The 8,598-nt window shown below is 42.4% G+C and overlaps 1 long non-coding RNA gene across 1 annotated transcript; it reads right to left on the bottom strand.

Moving 5' to 3' along the window:
- Positions 1-2,945: 2,945 nt before the first annotated feature.
- Positions 2,946-8,048, bottom strand: LOC140426854 (uncharacterized). Its single transcript, XR_011948313.1, has 4 exons — positions 7,845-8,048; positions 7,232-7,351; positions 6,557-6,654; positions 2,946-4,578 (listed from the first exon to the last, which is right to left on the bottom strand). It is a non-coding gene; the product is annotated as an uncharacterized lncRNA (long non-coding RNA).
- Positions 8,049-8,598: the final 550 nt, after the last annotated feature.

The following is an 8,598-nucleotide window of genomic DNA, read 5'->3' as shown; positions in this document are numbered from 1 at the left end:
AATCTGTCGCTAGCCGTGAAGCTAAGCGAGGGAGGAAAGAAGTACTGTATTATAATCCAATGCTTCATGTTTAACAAATGTTATTTTTCTTGTTGTTGAAACTAACTGTACATCCATGATTTCTAAAAAAAAGGACAAGTTACAGTCGTTTGAGCCAATGTTCCAGCGTGGGATCTTCCTGTCCAGTTATATCAACTGGGATTGTAACAAATTGTTTTAATTGAGTAAACAAAGAAAAGGTATTTCCAATGTTTGAAGGGGGCCAGAGGGGACCGATTTAAGGGGCAACATAACTCGAGGTGACACCAGGAAACATTTTTATGCAGATATGTGGTTAGATTTAGTCAAATACTCGTTCAAATATTCCACATGAAGCTGAGAGTAACTACTCAGTAAAGACTGATTTCATGTACTGCTTCAGGGAAGAAGTGGTTCCTTTTTCAGGCTGGATCATAAATCATCAGAAATTGCTGTGCTCTTCATGAAAGTAGGACCACAGCCATCTGAGGCAAAGTTTGGCAGAGAAATTTACGTGTCATGTCCTGAAGGCATGTAAGAGATCACAAACTGCTCAAATCAAATCTTACTTTCTGCTCATTTAAAAAATGCACTTTGCTGGACCAAAATATGACTGCTACAGGTCATATGATTTACAAGTTGACTACAGTTTTATAAATTTTCAACAAAGCTCAACCTTCATCCTTGTGGAATCTCACACCTATCATGAAATTCAATGCATTTATATGAAACAGGGGAGGGAGTAGCAGATGATCTGTCTTCCTAGCTTGGACTTGTAACAAAGGGACAGCCATCAAAACTCATTGTACCTGTGGAAGTGTTACTAGCCACCATCCATCGCCTAAGGTGAACAATAGATTTTCACCAGAGACATAGAGACTGATTGGTTACCTGAAACTGATTCATAATGGGCAGCACCACATGACCAAAGTTCCCCTGGCCTTTGGAAAGTTTTAATGTTACATAAACAGAAAATACTGGACAATCTCATAAGGTCTAACAGCACCCATAGTGAGAGAAAGGAGCTAACGTTTTGAGTCCGACTGTTTGTTAAGGCTGTTTAATGTTACATTATTGGACTTTCAGGGCAGTCTGCTTTTAAATACAGAACCTGCCAAAACCAAGGCCGGACTCCAGGTCGACAAGAAAGCCTGCCTCAGGTCTAAACATCCCCAAAGCCTGTTTCTCTTGTAAATTTTTGCCATTGCTTGTCAAGTAGGCTATGTCTCCGATATCAACCTCATCATGCTGTGCCAGCACCAATTTTGAAGGAATTCAAAATTCCTCCTTTCAGCTAGCTGAACCCATCTGAACTTTAACTACTATGAAAAGAACCCTCATTGGACTCTGATATTCATGTGGACAAGTATCCACATCTTTGGTTCTTTTAATTTTAAGTTATTCCTAGTTGTGAAACATTTTTCTTCCCTATCTTCTTGTTTGCTTGTGTATACGTATGCATGTAGTTGCAACAACCATCACCCTGGTTTGAATGTATGAATAAACATTACTTCTGATTTAATCCGAAAGAAAGTTTACTGTGATTCATTTAAAAATTGACTTCACGAAAGAGAAGAAGATTTGGGGAACAAGCCTATTTCAATAAATTAGAACACATCTGTTTACGCATAGACAGTGATAAAAATAAAAGAGATCAGTTGGCCTCTCTCTCCCCTATCCAGGACATAAATAATACCTTCTGGGCCTGAAAACCTTGCAGAAATGTTATGAGTATTTAGGAAGTAAACACCTTCTAAGTTTCTCAATTTAACCTCTTACAATTCCTTATCTTTCCTTTAATCATAATACAGGAATATAGGGATTCATATTTCAAAACATAAAAGTCTCCACATCTTTAAATGGCAATGAATTGATTTTTGAATAACTACCACCTTCTCAACCTTGCCCCTTTCCTGAGGTTTGGTGACCCTCAGGTTAAATCACCACCAGAGGAGAGGAGAGCAACCTATGGTCCTCGGGGACTATGGTTACTTCCATTTTATTATTCACTTAGGGCGTGGGGTTCAAAGGGGAGAATTGGGAGTCGGAACATTTGCAACCTCCTGACCAGAAGTGCATACCAACGCTATTTTCATGGTGGGGATTCCGGGGAAGGGCTGGAGTCAGGCCTGCGACATACAGCTGCAGCCCCCAGGTGGAGACAGAAGTGAGCCAAACACACAAGGTGTCCAGGTAAAAAGGCCCGCCTCCATTTACGTAACGTAGGAGTGGCTCAGGGAAGATAATTATTGGGTCTTATTGTTTTCAATACAAACATTTGAAAATATCTGCAAGGGAAACACCAGATGATGTAGCTGAAATTTTTATACAGTCATAATATCACATGGATCATGGTTCAAATATTCCTTACTCAGCAGGAGTCATTCAATCCCCTGGGAGTCGTGAAAAGCCTGATAAACTCTTCTCTGATCCCACCTCATCCTGCCCCAGGTGATCAACACTAATCCAGAAGGCCACATTGACCATGTCTTATATTACCTGGCACTTATCTTTTGCCAGATATGATTGCTGCCTCAGTCAGAAATCAGTCCAGCTCACGCTTTGGAAGAAATATAGAAAAATCAACAATCATCATGTAACTTACTCCATAAGTAGTCTATTTTCTGGCAAAATGAAAATCTTCTAACATCTAACCTCATTCAACTTTTGTGTAATTTATAAACACTGGGCTGGGTTCTCCAGTCGCCGATGCTGAAATCGCATTCGACGATCAGCCGGAAAATACCCGTTTCCAACCAAATTGTGGGCGTCGCCGCTTTCGTAATGCTCTGCCCCATCCCTCTAGAGTACGCCGCACGCCGTATCGACGGCCTCAAGAAGTTGCCTGAAGCCCACCCCCCGATGCTCCGCCCCCGGCCGGCCGAGTTCCCGACGGCGTGGGTCTCTCATGGTCTCATCTGTCGGGAACTCAGCGTGGCGGCTGCAAACTCAGTCCAGCGCCGCCACAGTTGGAGGAAGGCCGATCCGTGGGCAGGGGGGGGAAGTGTCAGGGTCTGGGGGCACTGTTCGGGGGTGGTCTGGGGCTCGTGAGCCGGCCAAAGGGGGGCACAGTTTCGTAGGCCAGGCCATATAGGCAGCTAGAGCTTATACGCTGTTCGGCTGCTCACCCTCAGCCAAATGGAAGATCGCTGGCCGTTTTGTGCTGAATTTCCGGTCGTAAAGCCACCGTTCCCACGCCAGCATGAGGACATAGCCTCAAAATCAGAGAATCCAGCCCATTGTTCTTGGGGCAGGATTGCAACAGTGATTCAGGCTGATAGATTTTACTCATTCTTTGCCTCAAAACCATTCGGAGGTGCATGTTTTTTAAAAAAAAAATCCAGTCCATATCCTTTTGAATTTTTGTTTTGTTGAACATTCAAGAAATGCTTCAGTTCAAGGTCTCATGGTCTGGGTTTAATGATCATCACCTTACTTACTGAGATGAGTGTCTGGCAAGCATTTCCAGAAGGTACTCCAACCCACGCAAAATATTGGTGAATCTCTTTTGCACCCTCTCGAGTGCAATCACATCCATCCTATAGTGCGGCAATCAGAACTGTACACAGCTGTGGCCTAACCAACATTTCCATGTCTCTGCTAATAAAGACAAGTATCCCATATGCTGTTTATACCTCCTCATTTGCCTGTATTGCTGCCTCCAGAGATCTTTGGACATGTACCTCTGTACTGCCTAGAGTCCTACCATTCATTGTGTATTACTTTGCCTTGTTAATCCCCCCAGAATGTATTACCTCGCACTTTTCAGGGTTAAATTCCATTTGCCACTGTTCTGCCCACCTGACCAGCCTGCCTATATCGCCTGTAATCTCAGGCTTTCCTTTACCACACCACTAATATTTGTGTTATTTGCGAAGTTCCAGTCACAAAAGCACCCTTCAACCATTATCCTCTGCCTCCTGCCACTAAGCCACTTTTGAATCCAATTTGCCAAATTTCCCTAGCTCTACTTACCTTCTTAATCAGTCTCTGATGTGGGACCTTATCAAAAGCCTTACTAAAGTCCATGTAGATTACATTCACTGCACAATTGTTTTCTGGAATCTAAGCTCCAAGCTGAGTGAAGTTGTAGAATCTCTTCTGTCCTACCAGTGGCACCCCTCTTCCTCAAAACATCACCAATCTCCACAACATCCCTCTCACTTGGTCTTCACGGTCAGGACATGACCTTGCTCCACACTTTAAACTTTCAATCCTGCTTCATCTGGCTAAAATATTTCTTCATCTTTCCCCGGAGCCCCACTGAACTCTAGGTGTCACATCATCAAAGGTCCACCCCGCCCATCCTACCCAGGACCGGAAACCCACTCATGATCATGCTTGATGATCCCTGACTTTCGTGTTAACATGCCAGATCTTCCTTAACATCTTTTCATCTATCTCTTTTATTGGGGAATTTTTCCAAAGTTTGACCTTTTGAGATGTGCTTTTAAGGTTTTGCTAGTACATGGAACGATCAGTGCAGATCAGCTGAAAAGCCTCTTGTATTGAGTCGCGTGCTGCAGAATCAATGAAACTTGATGTGATCGAAAACGCCAACTGCAATGAAGTAAAAGAAAAATCCATTCAAAGCTTCATACAGACTTGAAGTAAAGTTTTGAATATAGACATTAAGAGACACAAAAGACAATTGAATGGATACATTTACGTGTTATTGTGAATTATGTATTTTTTTTTAAAAATTGTTTTTAATCTTATTTTGGACATTAGGATTTTATTTACTAAAAATGGGGGATAAATTACCCCGCCCCCCCAATCCCAGGAAGCATTTTGAATGATCTGTGGGACAAGATAATACAGCGCCATCTAGTGTTGTGACAGATAACCATTATAGGCCATTATGATCATTTAACATTGGGATTCCCATTAAAGCACCACCTTATGGTGTGATTGTTATAGCTACAAGTAAATGTGACAAGTAACTGTTGACATTATAATATTGGAATTACAATTGGAAAAGATTGAATAAGAGGTTATAACACTGTGCATGCCAACACAAAATTTTTAATATGGGGATATCGATGTCCATTGAAGTTACCATTCTTCTGGTATCTTCGGGGCTGTGTGATAACCGTGTCCAATTGTCCTTTGGTACTAGCTAGTGTTGGGTGAACATAAATAAGATAGTATTTGATGATTGATTGTTCTGAAAATTTTCATTTTCACATTTGTAGTCTTGAAATGTGATGCGCCACTTTCAGAAAGTAAAATTAAAAAGGGGCCAACAACTTAATTGTTGTCTTTCCTGTGTGAAACAAAGTTAGGATTTAACTATAAAAAGAAGAATTCCTAAAAATGCCTTGGTTGCTGCATGATGATGCTCTCAAACAATGCCAGTCTTTCTATCAAAGGTTCACTAGTGTCCTTTTATGGATTTGAAACGTTAACTATCTTTCTTCTTTTCGCAGTCTGCTGCCAGACCTGTTGAGTTTTTCCACCACTTTTTGTATTTATTTCAGGTCTGCAACATCTGCAGTATTTTGCTTTCATTTTATTTCTTCTGGCCTCCACTTGCTCTGAACAACAGTTAGAAAGGAACACATTAACAAGAATATACTGATGTGGTCAGAGGATCAAATAAAAACTAAAGCTAAGAGCTTTATGGAAACTTCTATTTGAATTTTTTTTAAAAGGCGACAGCAACCTGTCTGAAGTCATGCAGTGTCCGTGAGTCAGGGCTTCTGCCTTCTCAGTCCAGTCAGACTGAACAACACTTGCCATTCAGAACATGTTTCTGTCTGATTTGTTCTAGCATAATTCTTGTTAAATCGCAGAACTGTGAAATGTAACACCCAGATGGATTTTCGTGGTTACAGTACTTGACAAGCCTTGTGCAAACAAGCACTCAGAGTGGACATGTCTCACAGCTTGTTTTCACAAAGCATATCTACTGATCTTTCCTCATGGTACAAATCATCAGGTTGGACAGGCTATGTCCTATGAGAAATGACTATGGAAAGAAGCAATGCTGCAACTTTACAGTGGTGCAACATTTTTTGAAATAATAATCTTTATTAGTGTCATAAGTAGGCTTACATTAATACTGCAATGAAGTCACCAGGAAAATCCCCTAGTCGTCACACTCCGGCCCCTGTTCGGGTACGCAGAGGGAGAATTCAGAATGTCCAATTCACCTAACAAGCATGTCTTTCGGGACTTGTGGGAGAAACCGGAACACCTGGAGGAAACTCACGCAGACAGGGGGAGAACATGCAGAATCCGCACAGTTACCCAAGCCGGGAATCGAACCTGGGACCCTGGCGCTGTGAAGCCACAGTGACTACTGTGCTATCGTGCCGCTATATGAAACAGGGGTTGTGCTTGAATTATATTGTTAACCTGGCATTTTAGGAAACATCTCCTGTACTATGCAATAGTACTATGCAATAGGACAAGTGGTGTTAACTAGCCTCTGGAACAATATGACTTTATTTTTCCACAGGACTGTATTTTATTATAGCCCTGAATTTTCAATAATGGGAGAAATAGATTGAGCTGCTCCAAGGCGCAGACTTACCTGCGCAGATTTTCCATTGGGAATCCCTCCTTTAGTTTGAATAGGGTATAAGATCAGGAATAGCTTGGCTGAGGAGCTTGGCTGGGTACCATGCTTGGCTGTGGATTGGAAAAAGTAGTGGGTAGCAGCACTCACAATTAACATTGAAAAGGAATTTTGTGGTGAGGATTTTAAAAAGTGGCCCAGTGGTGATTTGTGTGCAATGTTGCTGAAGAATTAGAAATTCAGCTGTAGGAGATCAAGTAATGGAACCTTTTGGGGCTGATGATCACCCTCCAGTAGAAGTGCAGGCATAGCTACTTTCCAGTAGAATACAGGTCAGAATGCTCCATGATCAAGCTTTAGTCAGAGCACATCTCAATTATTGTGTCCAGTACTTGCTATAGTGATGCCAAGGGAGACAGTCAAAAATTGAAAGAAGGACAGCAAATAGCCACAGGGTTAATACTGGACGTCTGTGTTATGAAAAGAACCTAGAGTAATCTAAGTTTTTCAGCCTTAGAAGGCATAAATCTGGATAACTACTTTAAAGCAATTTATATTGGTAAGATCATGGGCCATGGGTTCAAACTAGTATAAAGTAAATTTATGTGATCAATCAAAATGGAGCAGATTCACTCAAACACATTGAGAGACACAGAGGTGAAGTTGAAGTGTTGGAGAGAGTGCACAAACCTCCAAACCACTTGGCCTGGATGGGGCAGAGTCTGCAGATCGCACTGTGGACTTGTTAGCCCATGTCAGAACTCATCGAACCAGAATGGAAGCAAGTCATCTTCAGTCCCAAGGAACTACCTAAGAGGAAAACAAATTTTGTCTAAGTGTCAGAAAGATCGTCACACCAAGTGATCGGTAATTCATAGGAACAGAAGTAGAGGAGACATATTACAGAGAACATGCAATAATCTACAATACATACAAGTCTGGTGAGTTTTTAATAAGCTTGTTGTTCGTCCAGCTCCTTGTTGCAAAATTTGAAAGCATCAGTGGTAATTTGGAATTACAGTTTTATAGTTAAGTTCACAATATTCTTTTCCAAACTATTATTTGCTAATCAGAACAATAAAAACAGTGGTTAAGAAATTCCATGGCAATCCAGCAGCTATTACTCAAGTATGAGTTTGGGGGCACTTCCAGGCTAACCGGGGAGAATGTACTTTTTATGGGTTTTGTGATAATTGTATTGCAAATATATGGTACATGGTTCATGTTAATATTTTAGACATAATGGGCCATAACTTCCTTGGACTAGCATTCAGCAGCAGATTGCAACTTCTTACCGGCTTACCTGTGCTAATGTTCTTCAGCCCCTGACTCGCAGGACTTTCCTGATGCAGGCCGGGTAAGATTCAGGCAGCGCAGCAGATCCCTGCTTCCAGCGTTGAAAAGTAAGAGAAGGGGAAACGAAGGAGGACACTTTTTTGCAGCATGAGCTGCCAAAATCAGGTGAAGTGTCCCATTGAAAATAACAGGCCAGGGGGAAGGTGAGTGTCTGAGTTAAGTGAATGGGATTGGGGGGGTGGGGGGGCGGTGTTGTATATCAGAGGCATTCAGACATCAGGGTGGAGATATCAGCGGGGGGGGGGGGCATTGGTGAATGTCGGATCGTGTTGGGAGGCTTTTGAGCTGGGTCGGGCGGGAGGAGTCACATCGGTGGTGGGGGAGGGTCTGGTTGCAGGGCGGGTTCATGTGGGGGTCAATTGGGCGTGTCCAATTGGGGGGAGGGTTGGGGCAGTGAGGGTTGGATTGTTTTGGGGGAGGGACGTTTGGGCCGGGAGAGGTCAGGGGATGGCGCAGTCATGCCGGTGGGGTGTGGGGGTTCCCTGGTGGGGTCAGGGTGTGGAGGTGCCATGTGCTGGGCTGGATCTGGACAGTTAAACTAGTTAGTTTGTTTGCAACATATATGGGATCCTGAGCTTTATATATCTATGTGTAGATTACAAAAGCAAGCAAGTTATGATGAACGTCCATAAAACACTGATTTGACCTCAACTGGACTATTATGCCCAGTTCTGGGCATCATACTTTCAGAAGGATGTGAA

This window comes from Scyliorhinus torazame, chromosome 7 (genome assembly GCF_047496885.1).
Source record: "Scyliorhinus torazame isolate Kashiwa2021f chromosome 7, sScyTor2.1, whole genome shotgun sequence".
Taxonomy (NCBI): Eukaryota; Metazoa; Chordata; class Chondrichthyes; order Carcharhiniformes; family Scyliorhinidae; genus Scyliorhinus; species Scyliorhinus torazame.
This window is presented reverse-complemented; position numbering and strand designations above follow the sequence as displayed.